We start from the raw sequence: 13814 nt of genomic DNA on the forward strand, positions 1-13814 counted from the left end.
TCCCGGCCCGGCCGCCCCGCGCCGCCCCGCGCCGCCTGCATATCGGCTCCGCGGACAGCGACTCCCGCGCGGCGGCAGCGGCGGCGGCGGCGGCGGCGGCGGCGGCCGCGTCCACGTCGGGCGCCCGGGGGGCGGGGCGCCCCCGCTGCGGGGAGAGGGCGGGGGCGGGGTGAGGACCGAGGGCGCCCCCACTCCTGTCCCCGATCCCCGCTCCGCCGGCGCCCGGAAAGCCAGGGGCTTCGGGCGTCCGCCGCTCCCGCTCTCTGGCGGGTGCAGGAGCCGCCAGCACCGCACCGCGGTCAGTGCCAGCCCCAGTCCTGACCCGGCCCGGCCCTTCCCCAGGGGAGAGGGAGGACAAGTGCTTGGGAGATGCCCATCTGTGCCCCACCTCTCACTCCGGCCCACACTCCAGGCACCCATCACACACTCACACACACACACACACACACACACACACACACACACACACAAGCTGTGGGGGTTAAGTAGGGTCCGGACAGTACACTCTGGGGAGGAGCTCGGTGTGTCCATCGAGGCTGAGGATGGCCTCCTTCGACTCTCTTGGAGGTCTAGCTGAGACCCCAGGTCAGTCTTTTCTTTTTCTTATGCTATTTTTAATCCCCTCGAGAGCACCGTGAACATCTGCTAGGCGCAGACACTCTGCGGGCCTTGCTTGAGTGTGGAACTCCGTTCTCACTGCAGCCCCTTGAGGTCGACTCCGCTGTGGGCATTTCATGTAGACGGACACTGCAGTGAGGCCCCTCCACAGTATGATTTGAACCCAGGGTCCTCTGATTCCCAAAACTGGACTTGACTCCACAGACTCCCTACCCAGAGTGGCTTCAACACCCCAGTGTCTAGAATCTCTCTCTATAAACCTGCTCACATTCTAGATCATTAAAAGAACAATCTGGAATCATATTTCTTCAAAAACAGAGAGGCGGAGGCTGCGGTTTCGCGAGGCTTGGGGGACCATGGTGCCCATTCTCAGCATTGATTTGGCTAATGGCGCTAAAGTGCTGGGGGCTGGAAGCTGCGGCACAAAGCTTCAGCTCATTAACGCACTCTGGGAACTCTTTCTTCTCTACCTTGGGAACAACCATGTGCCATCCTGTCCTCACACACCCTTCTGTTGCTCCTTTGATGGTCTTCGAGGTAGAGAGGAGCCTTCGCCCACGTTCACGATCCTTTCCCTAAGGAGAATGACTACAGGACCGACACAAAGCCCTGAACCTCAGCCGGTGACATTCTTTAACTCGAGTCCCAGTCAGAGAAGCAAGACTGAGGAGTGAGGCTAGACCAGAGAGAGTCCTTTGGCCTTCTGACAGAAAGGGCCATGCTTGTCACAACACCCCCCCCCCATCTGAAAGTTCACCCTTGGGTGGGGGGTGGGGGGGACACTCCTTTGTCATAGGTTCTCCGGAGATCTCTTCCCAAAGAGGGTGAACAGAGATCTTCAAGGTCTTCGGCCCAGGCTTTAGATGAAGAAACTGAGGCCCAAAGATAGAGGCCCCAGGACTTGGTGCAAACCCACCATGAGTCAAAAGGAGTCACAGAACACTCCTCTGCTAATGCCCTTCCCCAAGGACTCTTCTCCCTGCCCCCTCCCAAGTTTCTACCTAGATCCCTGGAAAGGACGAGGTGGGAGGGGGCTCAGGGGGTTCTCTTGAGCTTTCCAATCACACCACCCAACCCTCTGTACCCCCAGGACTGCCATGATGGGCAGGCTGATACCCCACCACCACCACCACCATCTGTTTCCTTGGCTACATACCCTGTCCTGGGGATGAGCCTCAGCCGGGGCCTTGCGGGAATCTGGACCTGCCTGGGAGGGTAGCCCAGCCAGGGATCTTCCCCCCTTCTTTTTCTCTTTCTCTTATGGCAGCTGCTGCCTGCCCCGCCCTACCAGCCCCACCCCACCAGCTGCAGCTTAACCCCCAGGGACCTCCTTGCCTTCCCCAGACTACCAGGGGCCTGCAGGAGCAACCGGAGTCTCCTCCGTTAGCCATTACAGGAGCAGCAGGAAAGAGAAGGGTCAGGTAGAGGTCACAGGATCCAGTTTTATCCTGGCTGAGGGAGAAGGAGGGAGAGGGTCCAGGTGGGATCTAGCCTACCGTCCAGGGATGGGGAGAGGGGGGAGCCTCCACGCCACCTGCTGGCCGTTCTTGGGAAAGCCCCAGGCTGATGTAGGGCGTTAGGAGGGGCGAAGGGGCAGTGTTCACTGTCTGGGAGCCAGGAGCAAAGGCCGCTGGGCGCCGGTGGAGCGGGCATGCCAGACCTGAAGAATTTGAAGAGTTGTGGCCATTGGGTGTAGCCTTCCAGGATTCTTGATGTGCTTGGGCGTTATCTCAGTTCTGGAGGAAGTGCTGGCTTGGAACCTAGCACCCAGTAGGAGTAGCTTAAGGGCAGTGAGACCTGAAGGGACGTGGAGGCATCCGAGCGAGTCTGGGAAGGGGTTTGTCAGCACTACTTGCTTTATATACACCACCCAGTGCTCCCTGCCTTAACACAGCGCTAAGTGTACTAATACAGTAGGCATTCAGTAATGCTTGTTGACTGTCCAGAACAAATCCATCCTTTGAACGCTTACTTACTGAGCACCTACTATGTACTTGGTTCCAAGCAGCATTCAGGAAGAACACACAAACATATGGACTGGAGTTGGGGAAGGGAATGGTCTGGAGAGGAGAAATGTGCCCTCCCTCGATGCATTCCTGTTTCTCTACTTGCACAACTCTCTGAAGACACAGACACTTAAGGACTCACCAGCCTTCGGACCCTCTTAGGCACCAAGAGCTGTCCGGAGTCTCAGAGCTTATCTCAGCCATTGGTTGTCATCTAGAATAGGAAGACTTTTGTCCAGTCTTGGAACAGACATGGCTCGTGTCTAATGTGCTCTTTAGACACAGCCCCAAGTCACAGGGAGACCCAGGAGAAGGCAGGAGATTGCTTTGGGGTACAATAAGGGAGAACTCCGCTCTTGCCCTGTGTTATCTGGAGTTTTAGGCTAGGGTGTAGCTTTAGCCTCAGTTCTAGATCAAGATCCTGAGACTGAGAGAACTGAGGGGCTTGTCTGGAACCACGCAGACAATGAAGTGTGGAGCTGTGTCTAAAGTTCATGGCTTCAAGTTCAGGGCCTGATCTGGCGTGCTTGTCTCCCCCCCCCCCTCCATCTCTAAGGACCTTTCAGGATAGGGCTCCAGGGCATTTTTCTACAGAGGACACAGGATTGATGCTCACAGGGAAAGTGGCAAAACTCAGGGACCCACTGTTCACCAACTTTTTCCAGGTTCCAAAGTCCTCATAATGCTGACAGTTGAGAATGTCACACCAATGTTAGAGATGAAGAAATTGACCTTCAACAAGAGAAAATGGTTTGCTGTGGGTTGTCCAGCCAAGAGACACGGCCTGTCTTATCTAATCCCAGATGTCCATGGCTCATGTTTTCTAAGGTCCTATGCCAAGCCACGCCTGCTGGGTCTGGGTACTGAGGACACAGTACCAGATTGGCTCTGGTCCTTGAGCAGCTCCCATGATCAGGGACGAGGAAGATGATGTTCTCAGAACACTGAGAAGCTGGGGTTTCAGATGGAGGGTACCAGATCTTTAGGGGCAGAAGACAGGATTCACTGGAAAGGAAGCAAGGAGGGCTTCCAGGAGGAAGCAATCAATCTTGCACTCAATGAGCACTGAGAGCTAGCTGGGAGCTAGAGGGGTAAGGAGAGAAGCGGGAGGGGAGAAAGCTTGAGCGCACAGTGTGTGGGTGTGTGTAGGGGAGGCAGGGGAACCTGCACACCTCCTGAGGGGCCGGGCAGTTACCAACCCTGGACTGAAACACCAGGAGCAGGAAGAACAAGACTAGATGTGAAAGACTGTCCTGAGCAGCTTGTAAGAGAAGACAGGGCCACGGGAGCTTCATTCATTCAACTTACTGAGAACCTACCGGGTCCTGGGGACACATTGTACACAAGGCGAGCTCTCCATGGGTCTCACATGCCAGTGAGACAAACATAAGCAAGTGTTACTGGGGACAGGAGAGATGGCTCAGCAGTTGAGAGTACTGGCAGCTCTCCCGGAGGACCCGGGTTCTGTTCCCAGCAACCACACAGCAGCTCACAACCTTCTGTAACTCTAGTTCCAGGAGATCCAATACCCTCTCTCTGGCCTCCTCGGGCACAAGGCATGCACATGGTGCACAGATATACAGGCAGACAAAACACCTATACACACCACAGACATACACACACCAGCACATACACCAGCACACAGGGACACACACACACAGACACACACACAGGCACAGACACACACAGGCACACAGACACATGAAGACAGACAGACACACACACAAACACACAGACATACACACAGGCACATATAGGCACAGACACACACCCACACAGAGACACCCGTACAGGCACACACAGAGGCACACGCACACACATAGGCACGCGCACGCACACACACACATCTTCTGAGGCTGGGCATATAGCTCTGTTGATAGAGTGTCTGCCTAGCACGCAAGAAGCCTGGGCTCAGTCCTCAGCACGAACTGAGGACAGTCACTAGGTGTGATTGTCAACACCTGCAATCTCGGCACTAGGGAGGTAGAGGCACCAGGTTCAGGAGTTTAAGATCATGCTTGGCTACACAGGGAGTTCAAGGCAAGGCTGGGTGCATGAGGCTGAGTAGGAAAGGTTAGGCAGTGTGGCCTGAGGGGTGGTATCTGAGCTAAGAACTGGAGAAGTTCAGGATGCAGCTAAATCATATCATAATAGTGTTCCAGCCTTGGGAGCAGCAATTGCCAAGGCCCTGGGGCAGGAGTATGCCTGGCATGTTCAGGAAACTAAAGAAGCTGCAAGAGTCTTGCTGGCAATGTGGGAAGAAATGAGGGGAGCTGGGGCCCCAGGGTGTGCGAGAAGGTTCCTTTGGTTCGCTAGCAATGGGAAGCTTCTCAAATTAGAGCTGGGTTGTGATGGATTTACATTTTAAAAGGATCATGTTGCCTGCTGATGGCAGACCTTAGAAAACAGGGTTGGGACCAGGCGACCTGTGAAGAGGCGAGGGGAGCCAGAAATGATGGTCTAGATCTGATTGACAGAGACACATGGAGAAGTAGCTGAGACCTTTTTCTTTTTTGTAGGAGGAGTCAGTGGATGGGACTCAGAGGCAGCATGAGGAGAGAGCTGGGTGGGGCTCCGCTGTCCCAGTCCAGATCCAGAAACTAGAAATCCCTGACTGGGTGATGCTGGGCCAGTAACTCCACCTCTCTGAGCCTCTGGTGAGGTCTCTTGAAAAGGAGAGTGCTAGTACACACATCACAGAATGAGGAGCTGATGGTGGGCTTGGGGAGAGGGAGCGGGGAGAGGAGAAGGAAGAAGATCCTTGTAACTAAGTTAAGGAGCCCCCCCCCCATCTCTTCAGTTCTTCATTCTGGTCCATTTCACAGAGCTCTGGGTGGTTGACCATCTTACCCAAGGCTCACAAAGCCAGCTCTAGCCTGCTCTGTGCCTCAAACCTCAGCTCTGACTTTGCCTCTGAAGACAGTTTGTCGGCTACACACCACGGTCACCCACATCTCTCAAGAGTGTGGGACCAGAGGCCCTATCATTGAGGGGGTGTGGAGGGCTGAAGTGGAGGTTCAGGGCTAAAATCTCGTTCCCAACAGGGATGAGGAGGACAGTACCCTTAGACTCACTCCTGAGCTCAGCCTCTATCTGGATGGGTCACCCCAACACCTGTTTTCACAGACCAAGTAGGGTCACACAGAGTGAAGCTTTGAGGCTCCAGGAACCCCCACCTCTCACACAGCCTATTCTGAGGGCCACCTCCAGAAGGGGGAGAAGGCATTGCAGAGCCAGGACATGGCCAGCAGAGGGTGCCCACTCCGGCCGTCGTGAATCCACATTTTCCTAAACAGGAAAACCCAAGAGAACAAGAGCTCCGGATGAAGCCCATGGTCACCACCCAGGATGGCAGCTCTCCGGGAACCCAAAGGCTCAGCTGCCAGCAGCAGGAACGGCTTTGTGAATAAGTCACCAAGCCTCGGTGACCACATCCATAACCCATCCATGGCCTCAGGTAGTTCTATGAGGATTCAGTGGAATTAAAGGCTGGCTGTGTGGAAGCTATAGAAGTCTGCACGGTAGTGGCTGTTGTGGCCCATAGATCATAATGTTATCATTGTTTACTTATTTTGTTCTTTTGAGACAGGGCTATATGTAGCACAAGCTGTCCCTGAATTCCAGATCCTCCTGCCTCCCTCTACCCCTCATACGCTGAGATTACAGGCACGTGCTCCATCTCCACATGTTATTGTTGTTATTTGTGCTGCTGGGAATTGAACTCAGTTTCTTGTACCTGCAGAACACCGGTCAGGTGCTCTGTCACTGAGCTGGAACCTAGTCCTGGTTATGTCATCCGGGTGTCCAGTCTGCAGAAGCTGTGAAGATGTAGCCAGCGAGGCAGGGACTTAGGCATTGTCTTGGATTTCCTGAGGGAATAGTAACCAGGAGCTGATTAGTGACCCCAGGTAGCTTCACAGAAGGTCTTGTGCTTGCTGTTCCGTTTCTGACTAGGCAGAACTCCATAGAAGGCAAGCCTCTATGACGTTCTCACCTCCCCCTTCATTCCAGGAACAGCCAAAGGCCACAGAAGTGTCTGTTGGCCGGGGAGCAAAAAGCTCATTATTGCTGGTGTTTTTTTTTTTTTGTTTTTTTTTTTTGGTTTCTCGAGACAGGGTTTCTCTGTGTAGCTTTGCGCCTTTCCTGGAACTCGCTTTGGAGACCAGGCTGGCCTCGAACTCACAGAGATCTGCCTGCCTCTGCCTCCTGAGTGCTGGGATTAAAGGCGTGCGCCACCACCGCCTGGCTATTGCTGGTGTTTTGATTGGGAAGTCACCTCTCTTGTCCTGCCTCTGACTATAACATCTCCCCCCACCCCCACCCCACACCCCCACCCTGTCTTTGGGTGTGCGTGCGTGTGTGTGTGTGTGTGTGTGTGTGTGTGTGTGTGTGTGTGTGTGTGTGTGTATCAAGATGAGTGCTCCTGGCTCTGACGTTGAGGGGTCTGCTAATGAGGGAAAGAACCCCAGCAGTCCTAAGCTTAAACTGTGATGCAGTCTGTCGCTGTGTGACCACAGGCAAGTTGGTCTGCCTCTCTGAGTCTGTTTCCTTATCTGGTTCCTCCCCCGTGGTGTTGTGAGGACTACAGGAGATGCCACATGCAGTCCCCAACACGTGGTCAGTAAATGTGTTGCAGTGGGTGGTGTAAAGCGGAATCCCTCCTTCCCAAGACTGCTCTGCACCAGGGTGGGCTGGGGCTGCTGTGGGAGTGGGTCACATCCGGCAGGATGATCTCCCATCCCATTGGTGGGTGAGCATGCCAAGGCCTGGGTCACTGTGCGTGTGTCTGCATATGCAAGAGTATTCACGTATTTATGGAGGATCATGCATTCCCAGCCCTGGGTGTGCACGCTGTGCAAAGGCATGCATGCTGTGCAAAGGCATGCACGTGCATGGACATGCGCTAGAGGCTGCCCCATCCTAAGGATTCCCAGGGCACGTGTGGACTTGCAGGTACTGGTATCTGTGGTATCCCCACACTGCTGCGGGAGGCCCTCTGTTCACCGTTACTATGGAAACAGGAGGCAATCCCAGGCCTGCCTCCAGAGAGCTTGAGGTGCTAGGATTGAGAGCTGGCTGGGTTTTCCCAGATAGACAGATTGGGGGATGCCTGAGTCGGGGGTTTGGAGCTCTGGGTGCCTCTGGGAGTCTCTGGGAGACCCTCATTCCTCTAATGCAACCTGGCTGTCTGGCTCCCAGAGGCAGAGCTAGCGCTCACCTCGGATCTGATGCTGACTTTAATTAAGGAAGTCTCAGTCAGAGAACTTGACCTGTTTGTGCCTCAGTTTCCACTTCTCTAAAGTTGGAGAAACTAGCAGGTGGCTGCAGAAGCAAGCCTGGCAGAGGATGTTCACTGTCCTCTCTCTGGGACACCACCCTCTAGCCTTCGTGGTCATCCCTAGGCCTGAAGTGTCACCCAGCAGCTCCTTCATGTGCATCTCCACCCCACAGTGTCCCGCAGGTGCCTCACAGCTCTAGAAAGGGGGTGTTCCACAGAGAGCTGAGGCCCTGGGAGGTACCGATGCTCAGTGTCAAAGGCAGCGGGGGATTTCAAACAGGTTCCTGGGTTGTGAGAAGCTGGCCAGGAAGATGGGCCAGGAAGGTGGTCAGGAAGGTGGCCACCCGGAGCATTGATACTGGAAATAGCATTCTGCTTGGCCAGGCCCCAAGGTAGAGCTGTTGGTTCGGAGGCAGTCTCTAGTCCAGAAGGGGCTTTCTCTTCAAAATCTTGACTGTTAAAGAAAAAAAAAAAAAAAAAGCCAGGCAGTGGTGGTGCACACCTTTAATCCCAGCACTAGGGAGGCAGAGCCAAGCGGATCTCTGTGAGTTTGAGGCCAGCCTGGTCTACAGAGTGAGTTCCAAGAAAGGCGCAAAGCTACACAGAGAAACCCTGTCTCGGAAAAAAAAAAAGCTTGATGCGCTGACCTCCCCACCCCACCCCAGTGGTGGGGGTTGAAGCTAGGATCTCAGGCACATTCGTCAAACATGCCACCACTGAATTACATCCCCCAGCCATACTCTTAATTGTTTTTAGTCAAGGTCTCATGTGTCTCAGCTTGGGCTAGAACTCCTTGCGTAGCTAAGGATTCTCTCTCGCCTGCACCTCTGGAGTGCTGGGATGCCAGGCAGGCATCACCATACCGTGCAGACTGGATTGTTGTGCAAGCCTGATGATAAATCCCTGGAACCCATGTAAAGGTAGAGAGGAAGCGCCAGGCCCACAAAGTTGTCCTCCAGCCTCCACATGTACACTGGCCCATGTGCATCTCTACACACACATCACACCTATCACACACATACAAACCACATAAATTTTAAAACTCAGAAAACAAACCAACAAAACAATAACAACAACCTTAGCCAGGCGTGATGGTGCACACCTTTAATTCCGGCACTTGGGAGGCAGAGGCAGGCGCGTCTCTGAGTTCGAGGCCAGCCTGGTATCCATAATGAATTCCAGGACAGCCAGAACTACACAGTGAGACCCTGTCTCAGAATAATACCAGCACTTGATTCATTAGATCTTAACTGAGATCTGCCATGTTCTGCATACAGGTTTTAAGTCACCCCTACAGAAATGTGTATTTTCTGTAGAAAAGCTGGACATGGTGGCACATGCTTATAATCCCAGAATTTAAGAGACTGAGGCAGGGGGATTACAATGAGTTCAGTCTGGGCTACATAGTGAGAACCTGTCTCAAGGAAAAGAAAAAGGATTAGAGGAAACAGCTTCCTGTCTCCACCCCACTTTCCATAAGTGACGATGGCTTTGCTGTGGCCATAAGAAGACTGGGGAGCTAGCCTGAGACACAGCAGACGGACTCAAAGAATGAGAAGATGGAGTGCCCAGGCCATGAACTGCCTCAGAATGATCCCAGGGTTTTAGCTGTCTGAAGCTGTGACTGGGGGACAGCGGGCCCAGCTGAGTGACCTCAAGCAAAGGACTGTCACACTGTGGCTTCCAGCTGAGAGTAGCTCCCCCCCCCCCCCCCGGCAGCGGAGGGAAGAGCAATTATCCTATTGGACAAGAGTTGGCTGGGATGATGGGTCCCCAGCTGCCAGAGTCACTCCAGCCACCCCCATCTAGATCCAGTCCCATGTGCAGAGATTAGGGTTGGGAGAGGGCCAGGAACTCCTTCAGTCTGGGTGGGGGGGCTAGTCACGAGGTACAGAGGTGCTGAACTGGCAAGGAGTTAAAAGGGCTGGTGGGAGGGTGTGGGTGTGTGAGCCTCAGATGTCCCTTTCCACTGGAAGACAGCCGGAGCCATGGGAGGTTATTCAGCAGTGCGGTCTCTAATCAGATTTAGAGAAACTGATCCCAGCAGGGGGAGCTGTGAGAAGGCCAGAGCAGGGCTCTGAGGCGGCCCTGGCCAGAAGCGAGGGGAGAGGCAAGCGGAGACCCTGCCCGCTCTTGTAGAATGAGCTGGACTTGGGGAGGCAGCAGACACAAGAGCAGCCAGAGAGAGGGTCCTGAATGTGCTGGGGTCTCGGGCTTGCTTGCTGGGGGTGGAGGAGGACCCAGAGACCTGCAAGCTGGAGGTGGGAGACCATGAGCTGGTTGCTGGCTGGCTTGAGTCGGGGTGTCTGTGGGCTTCTGGGAGCCAGTCCAGGAAGCAGCTGGAAACGTTGGTTTCACAGAGGAGGAACCAGAAGGTCAGAGGGCTATTTTTGCCAGCTTTCTGCCTCTAGGAAAAGGGCCAATGCAGGATTTGAATGCAGGTCTGAAGAGGAGACGCTTTCATCTGGGGCCCTGACACTGGCTTCAGCTGCCTTGGCCCAGGAACTCTGTTCTTCTTGGGGGGTCAAGGCACCCATCTCTCTACTGCTGAGCCCAACAACTACAGGACGCTGCCGTAGGATGTCTAGATCCAAACCTCTGCTCTGTAGAGGGCCTCTGGATCAGCCAGTCCTAGCCTCTTGTTACCTTGGTACTCTGTGCAGGTACCTAGGTGCTTGTGCCGTGTGTGGAGTACCTAGGCACTGTGTGCGGCTGCTCCACACCCTCACAGCCATCCTTCCCGGGCTCACACGGACACTGTCTCCCTCCACAGAGGAGTGAAGCAAATCACTAACTGTTTGAGGCCCAGGATTCAGTTCGCTCTGTGGGCAGCTGGGCTGCAGTGTGACCTGGGCCAACTGAGTCCCACATGGCCAGTGAAGCTTCCCCAGAGAGACCCCAGCTCCGGCATCCCCACCCCTACCCTTCTGGCCCTGATTTCAGGCCTGCAGCCCCAGAACCTTGGACTTCCCGGCCCTCCCCAGCCATTCCTTCTTCATGGCCAGCTCCCTGGGGAACTGCCAGGCCTGCCCCACCCCCTCCCGGGCTGTGCTCCTGGCACTCTACCATCCTGGGCTCTGGTCCGGGGGTGGTCCCTGGCATCAAGGGAAGCTGGCAGAGACTGGGATTAACGAGGTTGAGACCCAGGGCATTCGGGAGGCCCCCGGACCCCACTTCACAGCTCACTGTGCTCCAAGCTGGGTGGGCAGGGCTTTCTGGAAAGGAGTGGCTTGAGGTTTTAATCACTTTATCAATGTTTGTTTGTGTAACTCAGCCCTGAGATGCGTTCCCCTCCATCTGTCCCCACCATCTGCTTTCATCAGGATTTTCCAAACTGTTGGGGACCCAAGAGACATGGAATGGGGGTTGGGTCGGTCTTCTGAGTGGGCTAGAGTAGGGCCAGACCTGCCCACTTCACTGAGAGGCCTCCAGAGTGGGGTGGCAGCTCCTGAGTCACGCAGAGCTGGGTTCAAGTGTGATGTATTGCTGATGTACCTCAGGGTGGAGACTTCAACTCCCTGAGCCTCGGTCTCCACCTCTGTTTAAAAAAAAAAATGGTGTCAATATCAGAGATCCTCAGGACCATGGATCATGAGATGGAGTGTTCTAGGCAGGGCACTCTGCACACAGTAGGTACGCAGGAGATAAGTGATGTCCTGGCAGCATGGTAGACTAGGATAGTCATCCTGGTTTCTGAAGCTCCCATCTCACTTCTCTGCTCTGGAGACGTTCTTATTCTCTCGTGGACTACCTGTTGCTCTGTCCCACCTCTCCTGGCCCTACCTCAGGGTGCTCCTCCTTTCTCCCTCCCTCTCTCCCTCCCTCCCTCCCGGACACCTCCTTCTGAGTGAGAGGGGATGGGACATCAGCAGCAAGAACCTGAGCATGCACACATCAGGCCTTCAATTAAGGCAAACCCAAGGCTCCAGGGACACTTTGTCATGTCACCTGCCCAAAGAAGGGAGGGACCCAGGCTTCCCAAGCAGCAACCCCTCTGCTGCCTTTTCTGAACTATACTGCAGGACGCTTGTCTTGGACCCAGGGTCTTTTAGAGTGTGGGGAGCCCCTAGGCCTCCTCTTTGGCTCAAGAGCCTGTCCAGTGCTGCGATCGCTCTTGGGAAGGTAGAGGTGGCTGGTACCAGTAGCCAGCAGCTCCCAGGAGGGCCCAGTCTCTGCTTTCAGAGGCGCTCATTGACATACAGAAACAGGCCAAGAAAGCAGATGCCCTGGACGAGGAGACTCAGTCCTACCCTCGGAAGCACACCCCTGTGGAGGCAGGATGCAGACAGAGGTGCTGAGGGAAGGTTCCAGAATCACCTTCCTGAAGAAGAAAAGCACGGGAGTCAACTGAACCTGTGCCCGAGCCAAGAGTCAGTCTGGAGGAAACGGGTACACGGAGACCTTCCACCCAAGAATGGAGAAGAGAAATTAAGCCATGCTGGGAGGTTCCAGCTTCAGGCAGGAAAGAGGGAAAGAAGTGGTGGGGGACAGGGGGTGGCTCTGGGCTTGGCTCCTCTCCATGTCCCAAGCATGGCCTTCTTTTCAGACCCACCAGGGAGAGGGGAGGGGGATTGTCATTGAAGGGGTCTGGGGTGGGGGCTAAGCACTTCTCCACTCTCTGTCAGCCTGCAGGTCTTCCTGAAGGAGGCAGCTGGGAACCACCCACGTTCGTCTGGCGTCTCACGCCTCCACTGGGGGTCCCAACACAAGAGCCAAGGCACACAGTGGAGCCGGTGTTCCCAAGGGCCCAGCTGTCCCTATTCCATCCGGGTCTGGCTCCCCAGCTCTGTCAGTGTACACCCCCTCTTTGCCTCCAAGCACAAGAGTGAAGTCTGGACGTCCTGAGAGGCCTGACCTAGGCATCTAGACGGGGAGCTTTGTCTGGTGTCTTGGGCAGCCAGGATGATCTGAACTACAGGCAGAGAGAGCACCCTGAGAAGAGCCGTCCAGGAAGAGACGAATGCTGTCAACTCCACCGTCTAAGGAGGTCCAGAAACCAGGCTCACTCGACCACTCTTTTCTTGACATAAAGCTCTGGTGAGCTGCTGCATGGAAGTCAGACCTGCTCTGTTGAACACAGCAAAGACTTCCGGTCTCACCTGGAATGCAATCTGAAGTGCCCATTGCTCTCCATCTGCTGCTTCCCCAAGCCTTCTTCCAATCGCTTATCTAACACACCACAGAACTGACTATGTATGTTCTATCATTGCTTCTTCTGCATGACTGCAACCCGACGGTCCGGAACAGTGTGGCGTGCAGAAGCAAGGCTTGAGAAATATTTTTGAAATGGATGAATGAGAGCTCTTGAATTCAAGTCACTCACTAGCTGGTAGACATTGGGAAAGCAATTAACCCTTCTAATTCTCAATTTCCTCATCGGCAGTGTAGAACACAGTGAGGTCCACAGCCTAGAGATGGAGAAAGGACAGAATTTAGGCTGTAGGGATTGGTACCAGGGCTGGAGGAGGGAGGGTGCAGCTCCCTTGCAGGCAGATGCTGTGACCGGGTCGGGGTCTCCAGAGAGCAGCTGTCCTGAGTGTAGACAAGAGGCCTATCCACCTCAGAAACACGCCCCACCTCCCTAGGTGGAGACGCGTTTCTGCACTCTCAGGTCACAGGCCTGCACCCGCAGAGGCTGGGGGAGGAGAGGATGCCTTGCATGGAGGGGTACTGGGAAGATTGAGGTACATTGATGGTAGGAGGTGGGATTAATTCTTGGAGAGGGTGGGGGATGACATCCGGAATAGTAGGCTGTAGAGGGGGCGTGCTCTGAGGCGGAGGTAGGCAGGGGGCGTGTCTGGCCCCTGGAAGACCTCGAGACTGGGGAATGGGCGCTCCCACCTCTCCCAAGAACCCCCAGCTCAGCTGGCTCCGGAGTTGAGGCGCGGGGGCAGTGAGGGTGCCTATCGGAT

General features: G+C 54.9%; 1 long non-coding RNA gene across 1 annotated transcript; it reads right to left on the minus strand.

The window, feature by feature from the left end:
- Positions 1-11132: 11132 nt before the first annotated feature.
- LOC128096838 (uncharacterized) lies at positions 11133-13585 on the minus strand. The gene is made up of 2 exons (XR_008213753.1): positions 13002-13585; positions 11133-11440 (listed from the first exon to the last, which is right to left on the minus strand). It is a non-coding gene; the product is annotated as an uncharacterized LOC128096838 (long non-coding RNA).
- Between the last annotated feature and the right edge of the window lie 229 nt (positions 13586-13814).

The sequence above is a fragment of the Peromyscus californicus genome, unplaced genomic scaffold, assembly GCF_007827085.1.
Source record: "Peromyscus californicus insignis strain IS unplaced genomic scaffold, ASM782708v3 Scaffold_5__1_contigs__length_169319896, whole genome shotgun sequence".
Taxonomy (NCBI): domain Eukaryota; kingdom Metazoa; phylum Chordata; class Mammalia; order Rodentia; family Cricetidae; genus Peromyscus; species Peromyscus californicus.